General features: G+C 45.3%; 1 protein-coding gene across 1 annotated transcript in view; it reads right to left on the bottom strand.

Moving 5' to 3' along the window:
* Positions 1–20,948, bottom strand: part of MAML2 (mastermind like transcriptional coactivator 2) — a 218,954-nt gene that overhangs the window by 197,538 nt on the left and 468 nt on the right. The gene's annotated exons all lie outside the window — the stretch shown is intronic.

The raw sequence follows: 20,948 nt of genomic DNA, 5'->3' as shown, positions 1-20,948 counted from the left end.
AATGAGATACAGCGAGGGGGCAATGGGTTCACTGACAAACCATGTGGCTGGATCCTATGGTGGTATCTAATCTTTGGACCTTATCTAGATCACAGTGAAATCAATAGGATTGATTTAGGATAGGAACTCACATGTTGGCAAGATCTGCCCCCAGCTTCTCAGGTAGAGCTCCCAGCTCAAGCACAGAAGACAGCAAGCCAGCCTGACATCAGAGATTGCGATGGTACCCAGGCAGCCTTTTACCTTTGGAAGCAAACAGGTGATGCCCTTGGCTGCAGTTCATAGAAGGAGTCTCACATTGTCACAGGTTCTGCAGGATTCACCTCCTGAGTAAGATCACCAGAGGACTGCAAGCACCAGAAGTTTGTCACTGACTACTGCAGAGTCAAGATTTCCCTATGAGTTCCCTGATCAAATCCTATAGAAAGTAATTTTGCTTTCCTCTGTTCTTTTAGAAATTAGAGCTTTGCAATATGATAATTTATGATGAACACTTATAACATCTTTCCCTGACAAGTGTATGTTAAAATAGCATTCCTAGATGCATCTATTATAACACTGAACAGTCAGGTAGGAAATTCTGATTTAAAAAATAAAATCAGAAAATTACTCCCACAACAGTCCTTTCCTGTAGAAAACGGATGCTTTTAAACATCCAGAAGCCCTGAAAGCAAGAAGAGTCTGAAACAAAACCCTGATATTTCCCACCTGCTCAAATACATTTCAGGAAGAGGCACGTGCCTCTATCTCAGTAGCGTACAACATGAGAACATGGCATGGCAGCCAGGGTTGCAGGGAAAAGTCGCACTTCCAACAAATAAAACTATGTAGCTGTGTTTTAATACTTCAGAATAACCCTAATAACCTATATGTAGTTTCTGTCCACTCAGGGGGAGTGTGGCGAGGAGGCAGCAACTAACCAGGGATTCGGGCAGGCTCCTGGATGAGCCCTGTGGCCCCAGTTATTCCTTCTCTAATGTGGGAGTAATAGGACTGGCTGCTCTAGTAAATTGTTTTGAGATCTGCTTGTAGAAAGTGATTTGTAGAAAGCGTGCATCGCTATTAATTCCACCTCCAGGGAATAATGGCACTACTCGGAGTACGGAAAGCTCCGTATGCAGACAGTTTTTTGCTGGACCTGGGCTTTGATTCATTTTTTTTCCCTGTTTACTCTATGTATTTACTTTTTGCACTTCATTCAGGATAGATAATGAAAACAGTATAGTCTGCTTCCACTTTTGTTTCTGGAACAGATCAAAGACTTTAATGGAATCGGACTCAGCAGAACTCTAAATGCGCCTTTCTCTACAGATACAGCCAATTCAATGGCCCCGTTGGCTTCCAGGAGGATTACTTGAAATCTCATTATTTGCACTGCTCTGAATTCAGTCCTTAGAAGAGAGTGGACACATTCTGCCAAAAAAGAAAAAAAAAAAACAAAAAACCAATATGTGGAAAATAGCAAGGGATTTTTTTCACATCTCTTGTATTTAATGCAATCAGCCTTAGCAAAGTGCACTGCACTCCTCCTTGTTAAAGCAGCCCTGTCCATTTTTTTTTTTCCCCCTGCCTTGGAGTTGCTGCAGAGGGATAAAGTTCTGCGCGGCTCGCTCACTCACACGGTTGTAGTAAGTCAGAGCAGGCTGGCTCCCTGCCCAACAAAACACAAACTCCCCTGAAGTCTCCAGCTTTTCCATGGCAACACCACAGTCACCAACACAGCAAACAATCGCTCCAGCCCCTTCCACCTCTCCCCTGGTCGCGCAGGGAAGGATAGCGTTGCACCCAGCCCACAGACCCGCGGTAACGATCAGACACGGAAGGAGACAGGGACAGAGATCGCCCTTCCCTCTGCACTGGGCCTTGGGCGAGATTAAGGGAAAGAGAAGGCATGGAAACACTCAACGCTTCCCTGTGTACTTTTGCTTAAATTAAAAGATTGTTGCTGCGGGTACAAGACATGAAGTGCCAAAAAATGTAAGCGTATTGAGACTGACCAGGGGTGCAAAGAGTCCCTCAGCCCCAGAGCACCATGTGTCACTGCAAGGCGTAAAATGGCTTGGTCCTTGCCATGGCCATCCACATGCATGGGCCGCGGCCTGGCTGTCAGGGGATCGCAGCAGACCGATGGCTCTGCAAACAGGATTGCTCCCCAGCTCTGTGCTGTGAGCCGCACCGCTCACGGTCTGCATGGGGGGGAAGCAGTTACAGCGCTGGGTCCTGATCTACCACTGCTTCGCACTGGCGTCCCTCACACCTGTCCAAATAAGGGCCAGCAGCACCAGGGCTGAGCACCGCCATCCTCATCTGGTAGCGTTTTACTCTCACTTTGCTTAGGTATATAAGACCTCACAAGCTGCAAGGCAATAGAAAATGAGGCCCAAGAGGCCCCAAAATACCTTATTTAAACTAAGAGCTAGTGGTTTTCAAGCTGTGGTCTGCAGACCCATGAGGGTCTGAGGACTACTTCTGAAGGGTCTGTGAAATCCAAGCAAGAAAAGCAAATCAATTGCCACGAGGCTTAAATTAGTTGTAAATGAACCTTCATATGCATTGGAGAACTTTTAGAGGATCTGCAATTTGTAAAAGATTGACTGGTATGTCCATGGGCTTTATATTCCCCTGTAGACATGGCAAGAACCTGCTCTGTGCAAGGAAAGCGACCCTGTTTTGGGGTAATTTGAGGGTGTATGTGACAGCACGGATGAGAGCATGGGCAGTTCTCCGCCATTAAACCTCACCAGTGTAAACTCAAGAAGGAATATAGTTTTCCTGGCATAAGCAATATTATAATTTGTTTGGACTATCATTTTGCTGGTTTAGTTTTAAGGCCCTTGTTAAAGTAAAAAAGCTTTGTAGGCTGAAAAAGCCATAGGCTGACTAGCTCCTTGTGGACAAAGTAGAATTTTGAAGCTAAATTGGGCCCAATACAGCCATTTCCAATTCAAACCCTGGTGCAAAAGAATGTCCTTCAGGCTTTACAAAATTATCTAGCTATTTTTATAACATTTGAAAAAAATTATTTATCTGGAAAAAGTTCAAAATCGAAATAATACAGCAAGTATTCAGGCTTAAATGGAGGTTTAGACAGTGCTGTGCTTTCAGTGTGCGTGCCTGAAGGTGTGAACCTCTGCTGCTGGACCGGTGATCTGAGGGTGTCAGTCTCTATAACAAAACCCTGCCAGCATTAGTCTGGCACATGTGTGACTGAGGCACTGCAGGCTACGGTCCTTCTTACAGAGTGTATGCACTTTGCCTTAGTCCAGGACAACCTCTGGGAGAATTTGCCCATCTTTTGGGGTGAATGGTGCGACGAAGAACCATGAAAAGGATTTTGGTGCACTAACAGCACTTCAATTACACGAGTCTGAGTCCAAGTTAGTGCAGAACTGCTCTAAACCATGCCCAATTAATCCAAATCAGGTAGGATTTGCAGCAACTAACACAAAGCTGGGTAACCTAAATAACATTGAGTTTAAGTCTCATTAACATCAACAGTAATTTGCATGATGCCCACAGTGTGATGAGGTCCTCCTGATGATCTGTTCCATGCCATTTTAAGATTGCTTCACCCTGGCCACTGGGTGCCATCTGCATATGTTCAATGCCATTTTAGGATTGCTTCACCCCAGCTGCTGCATTACATCTGCACAGTACAGGTGCCAAAATACAACCCGCTGGTCAGTGTGTGTTATGCATTCGTTTCTGTGGCTCATCCACAGAGGAAATGAGTCTCTCAGCTACTACCCTAAAAAAGCTGGTTCTTCAGCCCACACTATGATAGCTCGTAAATTTAATTCTAGAGGTCCCTGACCTCTAGAATTTGGTGGTGGTGAAAACAGTGGTTAGCATACAAGTCTCTGTGTGTTAACATGAACAAGGACACAAAAAAAGATATTACCATATGATTATGTACTGACGCCCTGAACAAAACCAGTCAATCCAAGCTGAGTTCTGCTATAAATATTATTTTTAATTTGATGTTTTCTTAGCTTAAGAACATAACATCTCACTTTAGGCTTGGTCCTGGTCCTTTTGTTCTTCAGTGGCAACATGACCACTGTCTCCTGTGTGAACAGGGTCACTAGAACAACCGCAATGGCTTGTACCGAGACACAATGACACAACAACTCTCTCCTGGGACTCCAGGGACCATGTGATGCACTGCCACAGCAGTCTTGAAACCTACAGACCCAGAAAAGCAATCTGGATCTTTGCATTAGTCTGCCTCAGCTGCGGCTGGTTTCCTGTTGGTAGGCTGGGGAGCCTAAGGACAGACGTGATGTTTCCTCATCACTCCCTCCTGTGTTGCTGGTGATGGCTGCGGAGGAGCATCGGGATGTGAGTCCCAAGGGGATGCCTCAGCCAGAGAGCAGACTGAATTACAGCAAGACCACAAGAGCAAAGATCAAATGGCGTATTAACCAGAGGTGAAATTTCATCCTTGTTGCAATTGGTACAGATTCCCTTCTTTCTCTCACTGGTGTTGATCAGAAGAAAATAATGAGATTGGGTATAAAACTGAAGGGTCTTGCCCTAGCCAAGAGTCTACTTGTTCACTTTCTGCTTTGTACCCAGCCACTCAAGCGCCTTTCTGCATGCAAAGCTGTGCCCTGTCAGTAGACCAGATCTTTTCACTCTGCAACACCAGGTACTCATTCACTTCACAGACTGATGGGGCAAAAGCTCTCAACTATCTTCCTAGTGTTCCTCCGCAAGCCGAAGAATCACTTAGCCCATGCTGAGAAAACAAATGTGAAGTCCTTCCTATCACCATCCTACTTTACTGTGCAGCCCTACCCACTTCATAACAAAGGTGTCCCTTGCCATTAGCCAGATCAGCCCCAGGTACCACTTGCCTTGGTTTGCATCTTTGCACCGCCCCACATCATTGTCCAATTTACTGCTGGCCCACAGCCTTTATATAGTGGGCAGCATCACCAGTGCAAGCTGCAACTGTTTACATAAGAACCAAACACTCCCGCTTAATTTTGTGTTCTCTTTTGCAGGACAGTTTTAATGAATAAGCAGACCTTCTTCTGCCTGCTGTGAATGGGGAAGGCACCAACTGTGTCTCCGGCTAAGCGGCCCATCCTGGCTACTGTGGAGAGACTTGGCACCACCATATCCCTAACCCAGCTAAAAGGCAGGAAGCTTTGCCTGTTGGTTCATATAGGGCCACTCTTTATTTCTAATGCTGTGTCCTAGGAGCACAGTCTCCTGTTTGAAAGAGCCTGAGGTCCTTAACAGGCCTTTATAAGCATCTCCGGGTGCTGATCTGTCCTGCTTGGTTTGGGAATCACTTGCTGTGCAAAGTATGCATCTTTCTCAGCATTTACTCACTTGAGTCCTTCGGCTCAGTAACCGCTACATAAGAGGACTTGCTGGAAGTGTTTCTGTGATGCAAAAGCAGACAAATGAAAAGGGGAGGCAGTGGGCTACTGAGGAGTAGGTAAATTAGGTAAAATTAACTGGAAATAAAACACTAGCTGTAGCTCATTCCCCTCAGGTGAACCAAATGAAAACCAAGGGTGTAGAAACTGCACGACTCGTTCAGAAAAATGATCTCATTAATAATGTTCCTGAGCGAATGATCAGAGGTATTATTGACATCTACAGCCTTGCAGTTGAATTTTGCTGGAGAAACCCTCTAAGACACTGGAAACCTTTCAACATCCCATTCCTATGGGGTCTCTCAGTCTCCCGCACCAAACGGGCTGTGCAATCAGGTCCTCGCCACCACAAAGTCAATGGGATGGGGGAAGGACAAGAAGGTCTGCTGTTAGCAATGCTCAGTGCCCTGCTTGTACAGCTCTTTTAACCTTTGCTCAATGATACGTCTCACTTCTGCCTCGTGCTTTTACCGAGGCCCCAATCTCCTTCCTGTCATTCCTTGATAACAAGGTAATAAACGCAGCAAAGATACTGATATGTTAGATTAGATAAGAGAGGGTTACAAGAGACTCTGACCGGCACAGTTGCTCATGCAGGACTTAAATGTGTCCTCCTATAGGCAGCTTTGTTTTGCTTCCAAGTCCATCGCTCCTGTAATCTTGTACCCTTACAGACTATTTCCGAAGAAGCTCAGTCCTGACAGGCAGCCGCTTGCTCCTGTGAGAGGCAGTGGCTCTGCACTCCCCTCCAAAGCACTTGCACTAAGTTGGTGCCAACAGGAGCTTCCAAGTGGGAATATGGAGAGGTTTGTGAGGCAGGAAAAGGTGATGCGGAAAGAGGGACTAAGTATTGAGGGAGAAAGTCTGATCTGAGGAGACAAAGTGTATCAGAAGGAAAGGCACAAGTTTTAGACATAAACATCAGTCATAAACCAGGAGATCTGACCACTCGGTGCCTGTTTCATTGCTGCTGTGGAATGGGTCAAACTGGATCAGTGTGTTTTTTTTCCCTTTGAAAAAGGGAAAAAAAAAAAACTTGGCAGGAGCCAAATTCTTTTCCTTCTCCTTGAAAGGATGATTATCCTGTTCTGTACCAATTTGCTTTCCTGTTCCCAGGGTAATTTTCAAGCTTCCTTTGCTTACATGTGATAGGATTATACAGAGAGAGAGAGACTACTCAGGCACTGCGAGCAACATTTCACTTTCCTCTTTTGCCCTTCAGCTCTGCTTCTTCCCTGAGCTCCTGTCAGCGGCCTCTGACACCATGCTAAGATCAATGGTTATTACATGTAACTATCATGGGTTACATGTTACTGGGAAGCCCAGGCATCCCAGCACCCAGCAAGGACCAAGCACCCATGACAAACAGTGAGCCTGAGAGATGGAGTTTTAGCACTAAAGCTGGATTTTCTGGCTATGTGTGGTGTGCCTACAGTCCTTTACAGGTAAATCCCTTTTTAATAAATTATTGCCATCATTTTTTTTTTACATATCTTTTCAGCAATGTATAAATAAAGGACAAAAAGCCGAACCAGAGGAAAAGCAGAAACAGTGGCAGATCAGAAGACCGCAATGATAAATTAGTAATTCAGCCTTCTCTGAAGGAACAACACTTACATCATCGGCAAGAAAAGAGACTGGACAATCTCTTATGAGCACAATTCGGGATTTTTCCTAGACCACACATGGAAGGAAATGGGCCTTTTACCTTTGTTCTCTAGTATTTCCAGCTTTTAAATGAACAACAAGGTCTGTCTTTATGCAAGGCTTTTAAAAACAGTGTTTTCGCTGTACAGAAAAACAAAATATCATGTTAGCTCTACAAGCATCATTTCAGAAAGTAAATAGGTAACTACTTCTTAGGTAAATACAAAGAATACTTTGACCTCTGGCACTGATGGATGACTCATTGACTGATGCACTGATGTCACATGTTGGGTCTTTTTTGTGAGGAATGTCTCCAGTCTATATTCTTGACTTAAGCAAAATCTCTTAGGGATAAATTTTGCAAAGCACTCCAGAAATTTTAGGCTGAGATCCAAAAATCCAATTAGGTGTCCAGTTCCCATTAGTTTCAGTTCAATAAAGGGAAGATTAGATGCCTAGATGTTATAAGTCAAAAAGATCTGAACTCCTAGTTGTTCCCAGATGGATCATTGGGATGCAGGAGAGGAATCCAAGGGGCCAAAGGTCCAACTCACCATCAAACACAGTCATAGAAATAATGCTAACTTTGTAAAAACATTTCCTTTCTAAGACTTAATTGCTTTTCATTTAATTGTAATTTCTCTAACTAATCTGCACATGAGCACACAACACAATTACATTACGGAACATCACAGTGGCATGTAGGCAGCAGCACGACCAAAATGTATTTATAGTTCAGAGACACTCGGAATCCGGAACATGAGTGGAAATTTAAGAGATAACCAGGAGAGCCTCCACATTTTCTGCCTTGCCCGTACCATCTTACTCTATTTAAGAGTCATTAAAAATACAAGATAATGGACATATTTTTATTCTTAAAAGTTCAGTATAATCTTAAGTGTTTTCTGAATCAAGCCAATAAGGTTTCATTCTCTAATATGAGGTCCCACTTCAAGGAAGCAGCACTCAAACTGAAAAGCATTTAATCATATGTTTAACTTAATATACATTAAGTATTTTTCTGAACTGGAGCCTGAGCATTCAGAACTGCATGCCCGGTTTGTGAGCACCCACGGCCTGCAGTGAGAGGCTTGCAAGTGTGTTGTCAGCTCACAGAAGTTGTTGCTCTAAGTTTCTTGTGACAATGTCTCAGAACCTTTGAGCTCGTCCTTTATAAAGCTAACGAGAGGAGGAGAGGATACACTTGTGGCCATTAGATTTCCAGTTGAAGCAAAGAGAGAAAGACAGGTGGAGAAGCAGTATGAGGGAAGATGAGGAGAACATATGGAAACCATGTGTTCAGCATCCCTCTGTTAGCCTGGCCCTGTGGCCCTTCCAAGCTAGAAAAACAACATTACGAAGCAGTGTCAGGAGCATGAAAGGAGAGAAGGGAGGGCAACAGCCCAGGTGAGAGAGGGGTGAATGTGGAGGAGGAGGAATGGCTAATAGCTTTGAGAAGTGGAGGAGGGGGATGGCAGAGAAGGACTTTACCAGGGGAAGGAGATGAGTGTGACTTCTGTGACCAAAAGAGGCGGCGCGAGGCTGTGGTGAAGAGTCCTTCTGACCTGTGTCAAAGAGGCTGTGCTTTGATGACAGCCTGGGAGACCTAAGCACAGACATTGTGTCCTGGGAGAGGGCTCTGAGAACCACATAATGGACCGTTTCAGTAAATCGCCGTTTCCGCACACCGGTCATCCACATGCAGTTAGCTTTCACGAGCTTGACAAAAGGAACACATATCCAGTATGCTAGTGAGGGGTTATCGGCCTCACTAGCCATCCTGGCTCTATCAGGGCCCCTCAGATGTATTGTGTGTGGTACAAATGTGTGCCAAAGGCCTCACATATGGTTGGTATATGTAGAAAGTTTTGGAAGTACATACTGTTTACTCAAGGGACTGGATTAACTTCTGCAGAGCTATTCTGGTCCACCTGTAAATACAGGGACTAAAGGGCCTTATGAAAAGTAGTTACTGTGTGTTGGCAAGTGGCACTTTTTAAAACCTGAATATCTCGTGTTATGAATGCTGGGGTTTTGTTTTGGTTTTTAAGTACTGAAAATGACAGGATTGTGTTATACCACTGCTGGATACCAATTTTTTTTTCCAGTTCAAAGCTGTTTTTTTCCCACAGTCCCCGAGGGCTAAAAACGTCCGTGTTGAACTTGCAGTATAAACTGCTGCTGGGAATTACCCTGGTCCTGATGCCTTTGCTTAGATGAATAGTACGAATTGTATGAATTGGTACGGCAATTGACCAAGGCAATGAGAGGGGAGAGGACTGCGGTGCTCCCAGCCCTGCTCACAGAGACTTCAGCCCTTCAGATGCATCTACAGCTTCCTCAGCTGCCGAGCGTGACACTGATGGGATCCTAAGAGCTCCAACAGGGAGGATGGTCATGCTGGGTCTGAGGATGGCCTTCGCGTAGCACCTGGGGCTCAGGTTCACCGTCATGGGCACAGATAACACATTGTGCCTTTGGGTTGCCTCAGGGCACCCCACGAAGGACAGTCTAGACGTACCCAAAGGGGTGGCTCGGAATAACGTGGCCTGGAATCAGCCATTATCTCTGTTCTGTAAACTCACAACTTTGACAGAAAGAAAGAGGATTTTGTGGTAAAAGGAAAAAAAAAAGCAGGGAGGCAGGCGGATGGGGCCAGAATGTGTTTGCAGCTGCTGGCCATCAAATTTCAATTCAATCAACATGACTGAGTTCCAGCTCCTGAGAAAGAGAGCTTTTGAGAACATATTGACATAGCCTGAACTACAGTGGTCCAAGTGGCGGTGCTATAATTATAAGGATTATATTTAATACTGCACTTGGAAATGAAGGTCTGAAACACTGTGACTCTCTCCCGAAAAGCTGGCCAAAATCTGTCCTAGGAACCATTATGGTAATACACAAAGTTGGTAGGAAAAAAGAAACGTCGGAACTCAAATCATTGTGAAAGGGGATCATGTGGCTGGCAGCTCAGGTCTGCTGGGAGCTGAGCAGTGAGGAGGAAAAATGAGTCTGAAAGGAAGGGCAATTGGATTTGCAGGAAAAATGGAAAGTAGATTTTAAAAGTACAGAATTAATTGGTTTAAGGAAATAATTCAACTGATAATTAATATGCTACTTACTTTTGAATTCGCTTTCTTTTTGTAGCACATAGTGGGCTTCAGCCAGGCTGAGGCCAGTTTGTTGAACAAAGACCAAACCCTGCAAATCCTTCTAGACCTGTTTAATGCTACATATCTTGATTTCAGTGCCATTACCCACGTGTGCACAATTAAGCACACGCATAACTGTTTCCGGGAACTGGGCCATAGAGGTAAGCAGCCCCACATTGAACACCAAGTGTATCTGTTTGGAAAGATGTCGAACCAAAAGCTTTTAGAGAAGCAGAGAGAATGCATTTCTTTGGAAAACAAAATAATTTACTTTAAGCTAGCATAATGACCAGACAAAAAGAGCTTGATCCTGCACTAGGCTCATCATAGAATCATAGAATGGTTTGGGTTGGAAGGGACCTTTAAAGGCCATCTAGTCCAACCCCCATGCAAGGAGCAGGGACATCCCCAACCAGATCAGGTCGCTATGTTCCTGATGTTCCACAGTGCCACATCCGTAGTATTTCTCATAGGCGGTTTCAGGAGGGGGCAATCAGATCAGAATTGAGACTCCAAAGCTCAGACGTTGACATGCCACAGCAGTGAGGGAAAGGGAAAAAAAGAGGAAAACAAGGGGGGGGGGAGGGAAGAGGAAAAGGGAGAAAAGGGGAAAAGGAAAGGAAAAGGGGAAGGTGCGGGAAGGGAAGGGAAGGTGCGGGAAGGGAAGGGGAAAGAGAAAGGGAAAGAGAAAGGGAAAGGGAAAGGGAAAGGGAAAGGAAAGGAAAGGAAAGGAAAGGAAAGGAAAGGAAAGGAAAGGAAAGGAAAGGAAAGGAAAGGAAAGGAAAGGAAAGGAAAGGAAAGGAAAGGAAAGGAAAGGAAAGGAAAGGAAAGGAAAGGAAAGGAAAGGGAATGGGAAAGAGAAAGGGAAAGGGAAAAGTGAGGAAAGGAAAGGAAAGGAAAGGGAAAAGTGAGGAAAGGAAAGGAAAGGAAAGGAAAGGAAAGGAAAGGAAAGGAAAGGAAAGGAAAGGAAAGGAAAGGAAAGGAAAGGAAAGGAAAGGAAAGGAAAGGAAAGGAAAGGAAAGGAAAGGAAAGGAAAGGAAAGGAAAGGAAAGGAAAGGAAAGGAAAGGAAAGGAAAGGAAAGGAAAGGAAAGGAAAGGGAAGGGAAGGAAAGGAAAGGAAAGGAAAGGGAAGGAAAGGGAAGGAAAGGGAAGGAAAGGGGAAAGAGAAAGGGAAAGGGAAAAGTGAGGGAAGGGAAGGGAAAAGTGAGGGAAGGGAAGGGAAGGGAAGGGAAGGGAAGGGAAGGGAAGGGAAGGGAAGGGAAGGGAAGGGAAGGGAAGGGAAGGGAAGGGAAGGGAAGGGAAGGGAAGGGAAGGGAAGGGAAGGGAAGGGAAGGGAAGGGAAGGGAAGGGAAGGGAAGGGAAGGGAAGGGAAGGGAAGGAAAGGAAAGGAAAGGAAAGGAAAGGAAAGGAAAGGAAAGGAAAGGAAAGGAAAACTAGAGTGTCTGGAGATGGTTTCTAAAGCAACAGAACCCTAAATAAATGGTCTGATTTTCCAAAGTGAAAAACATAAACTGAACAGCCCATGCAGCATTTTCGCCAACTGTCACTGGGGTGGCATTTCTGAAATCTGGTGGAATGACTCATCTCAAAACAACAACTGTTGCCAACAAGGTCTTTCTTCCAGGTCTAGTTATTTGAATGAGAGAGCTGTGAAAAAAAAATAAACAGAAAAATCAGATGCAACTCCTTGTCTTGGGGTTCAACTCTGAAGCTTCCTGTGAAGTCATCTACTCTCCACGTTGCCTCCCCAAGCCACTCAACAGAAATCCAGGTGATCCTCTGGGCCAGGGAAAGGACCAGCACTGCTGGAGTGAACTCCTTGTTCAATAAAATAAATTCCTCCTTCTGCACCGAGTCACCACCTCTCACTCTATGCATACGTGCAGGATGCATCCTCCTGAGCCATTCTGCCCACCATGGTGGGGATTTCACACAGCAGCAAACATCACCAGGGGAAACATGATCCTGCCGACAGGTAGCACAGTTCTCAAATTGTTTGATACAGGCACCCATAAATTCAGCGGGAGCAGACCTGGCCCAAAGAGTACACTGTAATTCGGTAATTAAACACAGCTCTGCCAGCACCGGTAAGCATCCTTCTTCGGCTAGTACAAAATCCAACAATTTCAAAGATGTTTTCTGAAGCAGTGTTGTTTTGCTGAATAATTTATGTCCCCGAGTCCTCTGAAAATGAGCAGCATACACTTCAGCGCTGCAATAGCTATTCAGTGGAGACAGTGCACATTGTGTTCAGTAAGCTCACTGCTTAAACACTGTTGCCATGACTATAAGAAAGTGATTATACTATTGTTTACAAGAGACTCTCGATAAGTCATTACCACGGTAGCCAGAGTTTTGCTTCAAGTCAAAACTTTTGGGAAGAAAAGAAAATCTCACAGGTATAATTACCTTTGTGATCAAGATAATTCCATTGAAAGACTTTGAAAGCTGAATACATTGTACAGAGAGGAATGAAAATAAGTAAGAATCACAAGTGTCTCAGGACTGTTGACTCTCTGGTTTTCTGACTGTTTCATTGGTAAATGCCATGGAGCAGAAAAGCCCTGCTAACTAAATAACTGTTCTAACTCGTTTTCAAGGAAGAAATAATTTATAGGGCAAGTACCAATGTAGGAGCTCGACTGTGATGAGTAACTCTGTAAAAACAAACCACTTTGTACACAATGTACGGGAAAAAAAGACTTAAGAAATCTGACTTAGAAGAAACATTTGGGATTACGAAATATGGCTTTTCAGTGTCCTGAAATGAAATTGATACCTAAAGGACTTAGTTCCGAATCCTCTAGTGCCTATGTCCAGTATATGACCTCTTTATCTCAATAGTGTGCTGATGATCAATAGTTTCCAAAACCAAGAAGCAACTCTGAAGCTGTCGGAAAGTCATCCTCACATTTCCTATGGACAGTAACAGTCCACAGAACACAAAGCAAACAGATGATTAATAGAGTGCTGGACTAGGAGTCAGGAAATCTGGGCTCCGTTCCCAGCTCTGCCACTGACCTGCTGTTTGACCTTGGGCAAGACACTTGACCTTTCTGTGCTTCTGTTCCTCCCTCCATTCTTTGTCTATCTTGTCTCTTGAGGCCTTAAGGTATGCAGGGAAGGGCACAGTCCTCACCGGGTGTTTGTATAACACCTACTCTAGGGAGGTGCCTGCAGAGCTCCGTAATAAAACCAGGGTACCACAGGGATGACTCTTGCACAACAGCATGTTTTGTCTCAAAACAGAGCAGCCATGATGAACCTTCTTGGGTTTTCAGGTCTTTCAGTTAGCTTCAGGCCCAGGCAGCAGATAAATGGGTTTGCAAGATCTGCTGCCCCATGTTGTCAGAAGCATTTTCATGCCGATTCCTGATCGGTACTAATTTCTCTGCACCTCAATTCAGCTGGCTTTGCAATGGCATCAGAATTATAACTGAGTGGCACGGATAAAAATAGCTCCAGGAGCCACTTCTGAAGAAAAGGAATTTCTTCAGGGAAATGCCAACACCTGTATGTGAAGTCACAGGTGTGAGGTATTTTGAAATTAAAACCAAAATATATTATAATTTTTCAATAAGTGTGTTGGAATTTTGTGTAAAAGTAAGTTATTCAATTAAGAAATATTTCTGAGTCTTTCTCCCACCCTGAGCCATAAATGTGAACCTTCCTCTGTTGCTACCAGATGGGAGGCAACACATGCGGGACAAGGTGGCTCCCACCTGCTACTGCTGGGGTGCAGCTGCAGCCTCGACAGAGAGCAGATGACTTGTGTCGGTGCTCTCAGCTCCAGTCTCCCTTTGCTCCCAGTTCGCTGTAGCGTCAAGTACATGAAGCGCTTGGACACAGCCGACTTAATTGGGAGACTAATTTGAGCACAAACTGATGCAGAAGCAAGAGGAAGTAAAGCAAGAAAACATGAAATATACATTTATGATTATGAATGAAAAGTTAGGAAACGCTTTTCTCTCCTAAAAAGAAGGGCCACTGCCACATCTTGCACTTTTACTGTGAATCTTGGCAACACAGTGCCACAAAAACCCAGCTCTGGGAGTCATGTGAGTATGTAAAGGACTCATTTGGGTTTGTATTTCCAGTACTCATACCTGTGGGTCAAAGGCTGCAAAGGTGATTTGAGTGCACCTCAAAGGCTCAAAACACAGATGTCAAATAAGAAGAATCCATCAACTCATATACATTGCCTGCAGCTTTGCCAAAGCAAACATCTAAATATCCTGTCTTAGGCTCCATCAATAATAAATTTGGCTTCTAAGCCATAAAGCTCACCATCTGATCTCAATGCACTTTACAAAGGTGATAAACAGTATTTTTCATAAAGGAAACTGAGGTTTATGGATGTGAAATACCAGGAGTAACATGCTGAACAGATCCTAGAGTTAGAGTAGAAACACTGAGTTTTTAGTTTACAGCATGCTCACCTAAGAACTGTTGCTTGAGAGCTGCAGGTATTTTGTGTTAGGTACTGGTGTTGGCACTTCAATACAATCATGGATTGATCTAATAATACTTTGGAAGAACTTGTCAAGGTATCACAAATTCACAAGTTGGCTCTCAGGTGGCTATACAAAGCTTTTCATGGGAAATATGGGGCATCAATAGTTTATGCTTTCACATAAAAAAAAAAAACAAACAGAAAAAAACTGTCTTTTAATACTGTTATGTTAAAAAAAAACTGATCCAAAGCTCACTTGGCACCAACTTATTTTCTGCAGCCTCTACCTCTTTTACTGCTCAAAGCTGTTCCACACTGTAGCAGCCTGATATGGATAAGATCCTTTTCAGCTTTACAGCCACTGATTCGGGTTTGTGGAAAACACAGCCCTGTCATGAATCCCATCAGCTTCATCCCACCGCTGCTGGGAGTACCATCACTGGGAAGTCATACGGGGGAATGCTGACATGTGGACACCAGGGAGAGGCCAAAGAGCAAAGACCTCATTCCTCCTCTACTCTTTGGAGCAGCCAGGTGGCTAAAGCTCTTCTATGTACTGTGTAGCTGATTGTGTGCCCTCTGAAGTGTTCCACAGTGGTTTCTTTAATTAGTCACCTTCCTGAACTCCACAGAAGTGATGGTGTCAGGTCATCATCATGTCAAGCTGGGGCCTCAGCGGAGACCAGGGTCTCACACACTTGGCAGTGAGATGGTGCCGCCTGAAGAGCTCAAGCATAGAAGGGAAATAGTGGCACAACAGGGGACATGCACAAGGTCACAGAGATGCTTGCTGGCAGAGCTGGCACCTCTATGCCAGTGCTTTGTTAGCTGGAGCAGCTTGCCAGGTTCCAGCTCCTCCTACACCACATAGGAGGTGCAATATAAACGGAGGAGTGAGATATAACCCTTCCCAAAGTTGTCAAAGGGACCAGGATGAAGTTCTTCTTTTCCAGTAATGAGACATGGGTGAAGTTTCAGTTTCATAAGCCATCAGACTTGATAAGAAAGGCAGACTACAACTGAGCTCTGAAGATGGTATCTTGGTAGAAGGGACCGTTGACAGCAGTTGGGAAGAGGAAAAGAGGCATGTTATGGCCTTTCTTAACCTGCTAACTGACTAACCAAGTTGCTGGGGTTTTTTTGGTCACTGCAAGCTAACCGAACCCCACATACACCTTCTGCAGGCAGTATTCTTGGCGAGGGGAGAAGTAATAATAGTGAGAGAAGTCAAGTTTCGGCAAAGCAGCTTCTCTGACTCAGACGTACCTTTCTAAGGTTCAGATTTCCCCACAGAGTGGCTAACATTTTTGCTGGAGTCACACTTTTCAGTGCAGAAGAAACAGCAGCTGTACATCGCTCTCCTTTGTTGTGGTGCTACACACAAGGGACTCAATTTGCGTACGGCAGGGGATGCGAGAGCTCTGTCAGAGGACACGCCGTGACAGTCAGGGAAGTTAAGAAGCCCATGGGTTGGCTTCGGAGAGTGTGTTGAGTCCGGGCAGACAAACTGTTCCTCTGCTTGCTACCTACAGAAACTTTGGTGGTGGAAACAGTCTGTTAAAGAGTTTCAGAATGGAGGAGACTTTCATTACATGTATTCAAAGCTTAAAAAGCTTCAAAGGAGGCAAGCAATTTGATTGGACAGCTACAACTTAAAAGGCTGCTACACTAGCATACATTTAACAAATTCACTTGCTGAACTTTTCATTAAATATAGCTTTGATGCAGCTTCCAGAAGGTCTTCTTGATTTTGGTTCAGAAAACATTCTCACAGCCAAGGGGAACAAAGATTTTAAATGGCACCCATGTCCATCCTAACCAGATGGCTCCCAGCAAGCCAGAGGGCCCGTGACAGCAGATCAACGTTTTCTACCCACAAAGGCAATGTGATTTATTCATTTCACCTGATTTGGCTACATGAATTGTCTTTCTCAGAACACAGCTTTGCTCCTGCAGAAGCACAAGGAACAAACAGCGGTCCTTCACCTCACAAACAGAACATTTCATTGCTTTGGTACCATAATTACTTAAAAGTTCTCACCCCAGCGTTGCAGAATTGTTTGTGCTTCAGTCTACCTGTCCTCACCGTAACGTCACCTCACCTCATAGCTAGTCACCTTATACTGCTGGCTTCAGAGCGTTTCCAAAAGTTACCTATGTCCAGAACCAGAAAACGCAGCTATTTCTGCAGGGTGCCCTGGCAGCCAACTGGCAAACAAGGCAAAGAGCTTGGGAGATAGGGGAAGAGTAAACTTGGGCCAAAGATACCAGAGCACAATCGTTCTTTTTAAAATACTTGGGGATCTTTAATGCTAGCACAGAGGAGGTCAAATCTCAGCAAGCACAGCGTGGATCATAAAAAAAAGTTATTAGGACAACAAAGTCAGGGCTTCCATGATCATTAAAGGATCTTTGCATAAAATAACTGCCTAAATAGCTGCTTTACAAGCCAAAGTTGGCTCTAGGCACCAGTCAGGCAACCTCGTCTTCCATCGAGGTCGACAGGGAACCTGGACAAACCCATGACTCTTCCAAATTTGTACTGCTCTTGATGAGAATTTAGAGGAGTAGGAAGAATTAACCCATTCCCCTCCTCCTTGGCTACATCATCTTTACGGGACTGTTTTCCCTTTTCTTTTTCACCTGCTTGCAGATGGCATCTGGGGATTTCACAGTCACTTTTCTGAGTATAGAAAATATTGATATATTTAATTAATATTTTAAATTAATCCTTATAATGATAAATTCAGCACAACTTCAAGCTGGATGAAAGCAGAACAAGTCACCTGTGACTGATGACAAACATCGCTTAACACACTCAGAGCCACCAATGTGATGGCTGCAATGAAAGAAGCTGACCAGAATAATACGATAATGCCCCTGAAACAGAGTTCCCGGCTTGCACAGAGCAAAATGAACAGTACTCAGCCTACGTCAGAAGAAAGAAGGAATGAATCGGCCGCCGGAGACTTGAAACTACAGTGCAAGAACTTTGGTATTACCAGTTCAATGCTTAAGCCACTGAGGAATGCCCTCCAGAGCTAACTGTTTATATATAACATAAATAACATAAACAGCTAGGTGCTGGAGGGCATATACATACATATAGATGCACGTATAAAAGAAACACAGAATATTTTATCTGTTCTACTCTGCGCCATGAAAAGTAACACCACCATATAAATAAACAAATGTCAGCTCTTGGGAAACGCAGGGAGGCAGAAAGTACAAAAGCTTTCCTAGCCATGTCCCGAAGAATAAATTTCTCCTTGACGTGCACCCACATCCATTGGTCCAGCTAAAAAATCCCCTTTCTTCTCTGCAATAAGAAAACGCTGCTGCCAAAGATGCTTTCGCAAAAATCCAAGTAACACAGCCAAATTAAGCCCAAACCAATCCCCACTAAAAACTCTCCCTTCTGCTGGTTTTAAAACGTCCACTGGGAAAAGATAATTATCAAATAATAGTAGCAACAATGCCAGACAATCACTTAAAGCTCTTTGATATGTTCAAGTGAACATTGTTTCAAATGTTATCGAGTGTCAAATATTTACTCTTGAGTCCAACTGTGTAAACGACCCATCCACTGCCACCAAACGTGGCAGGGGCACTTGTAACAAGAGCAGTGGGACCTGGAAAGCACAGGAAACAACCCAGCTATTTTCAGGAGAGGAAGCGTGGGGACAATCTTGGGTTTGCAGAACAAAGATAGCCAGAACTCCCCAAAGAGAGTTACAACTGCCTTTGCACTTATCTGTGTGCATTTTTTTTTTTTTTTTAAACTAGTGGAGCTACAGCAAGGGAGGTGGAGCTGTACAGTCCTGCCATGGAGTCAGAGGTGTGTCCAATCTCACGTGCCCAGTGAGACTCATGCAAACACTACCGTCTTGGGCTTCTTTCTGCCAGAGCTGTACTTGCCACAACTGAAGCTCAGAGCTGCACCTTGTTCCAGGACCCTGTGCACCCCAGATCTGCCACCTGCTCCAAGCAAAAAGACTGAAATTACATGAATAGCCATCGGTGCAAATAAGGCTTCCACTGGATTTCCTTTTGGGAAACAGCCCATAGAGGATGAGTTCAGCTGCTCTAGAGACGGCTCTCTTCCCCATCCATTTATAACGCACAGGACAACAGGCTTAGTCTGCCTTGTACTTCCTCTTTCAAGTACCCTTGGAATAACCCTTGGAGCATATTCCTCCTCCAGCTATGGCCTGAGCAAGAGCAAGACCCCATTATCTCCTGGCCCATCCCTGTCCTCTGAATTTTCAAGATGCTGCGCTGCCTGGTGTATGACCCTCAGCCACTTGAATTCATCCCACTCAGGACTCTGTGGTTTGCTTTTCCTTTTTAATATTTGCAACAATGTTCTAAGGGGCTCTTGGTAAGGGGAACATGTGCCTCCATGACACAGAGACATAACTTCAAACCGATGCCTTTCTCTGTTCCTTAATTAGGCAGTCCTACCAGAGCAGCAAATGAGGAATGTCTGTGTCAAGCGCAGAGTGGGAGGGTCAGCGATGTGCAGTGATACCATTACAACAATACCGCTTCATGAGCCAGCACTTCTTCAGTGTCAAAACACGGCTCAGGGCCCCAGACATCATGCTCGGTGAAGTCACGTACCTCGTCAGCAGGATTACTGAACACTAGCCTGCGAAAACGAGGGGGACTTCGTCACACCTTTCCCTCGTCAACAACACAGCGGAGCTGTGTGGAGCTACCTGTGAGGCAACGCAACGCGCGACGTGGAGTGAGGGCCGTGCACGGTGTTGTCCAGCAAAGAGCAGGTTAACAATTGTTAGCAGCATTTCAGAAACAAGGACAACATCCCTGCATTTAAAAGATGAAAATCTTTCAATATTTTCTTTGGAGTTGTTTCATTTAGCACTTTCAAACAGCTGCCTCCAGCTATTTCATAATAATAGTAACAACTAGTAAAAAAAACTTGAAAACAAAAAACAACCCCACATGGGCCTGTTCCCTGATTTCAGAAAGTGGATTTTTCCGGGACATACATTATTAGGCAAAAGCCTTTTCCCACAAGACAAGTGCAAAGCATTTCATTAATACACACTGGAAAAATAAGATAATGGCTTTCTTGATTGTGACAAGGAACGTAGGGAGATTTAATCTGAACACTGAGTCAGGTCGAAGCGCCTAAACTCCTCTTGGACACAATGTTATCGCAGTAACGCTTACATCACCACCCTCGCGAATGATGCCGAGCAACGCAGCCCGAAACGTCGATCCACGCACCGCAGCGAACTCCCGGGAAACAACCACAAAGGTCCCGTTTTAGCTTATGTCAGGCACTAAGAAAGGTAGGTTTGATGCCTGGAGCGGAGGGAGCAATCTATTTTCAGCCGTTGGAATCGCAGCCACGGGCCTGCCTATCAGGACGCAGTCACTCCTCTTAATATTTCGCATGTGTGCTGAGAATTAAGAGCTGGGAGGCAGCGCAGCCCAGCATACGCCTTCAAAAGCGTGGTGCATAGACTGCTCGCCATAAAGTATGGGAGACAAGGCTTTGCCTCCCTGACAAGTTCGGAGCAACTTCCAGTTGAAAAAGGTCAACACATCATTTACAAAGTGGCAGTGCCTGGAAAACTCTCGTAACTCTGCTCCGCCAAACACACCGGGTGATAATAACAAACCGACCCTTGCTGGTGAAGCCAGTGCTGGGAGCACCGGCCCCGAGACGCCGTCGGTCTGCCGGACATCGCCGCGCTCTCCTGCGACCGCAGCCGATCCACTCGCATTTCTGGGCGCTACCCGTCCGCCTCACACCTCAGCGTGGGCCCAGCTCAAGGGACAGGGCAGCAAACTGCCGCCTCACGTGAGAACAGCCGTCTGAAGCCCCCGGCCAGCCGGATAAAACGGGGCAGGGGGACGACTGTGAACACGGGCGATACTTTCGTGCCCCTTGACACCCCTGCTCGGGGATGCGCTGACAGCGTTTGCCGCCAGTGCCTCTCCTCAGGGACGGCTGCTGTCACCGCCTTGGCGGGGCGACGGCAGAGGCACGTGGCTCATTTTTAGGACCACAACCTGGTTTAACAAAACCCCAAAGCCCTAAACAGTCCCAAAATCCCTTAGAAGAGAACACGTCCCTCAGCTCCCCGCCCTTCGCACCCTCGACGCGGCAGGGACCATGGCGAGGGGACACTGAGGCGCAGCGGCCACGGACACCACCGCCCTCCCCACCCTCAGGACCGCCCTCGGGTGGGGACAGACCCCGGCCTCGGCGCTGTGGTTTTGGGGAGTGGGGGGGGGGGGGGGTGCCCTGAGGGGAGCAGGGAAAGG

The sequence above is a fragment of the Chlamydotis macqueenii genome, chromosome 1 (assembly GCF_036417535.1).
Source record: "Chlamydotis macqueenii isolate bChlMac1 chromosome 1, bChlMac1.mat, whole genome shotgun sequence".
NCBI lineage: Eukaryota > Metazoa > Chordata > Aves > Otidiformes > Otididae > Chlamydotis > Chlamydotis macqueenii.
Note: the sequence above shows the minus strand (reverse complement) of the source record. Positions and strands in the feature narration are given on the sequence as shown.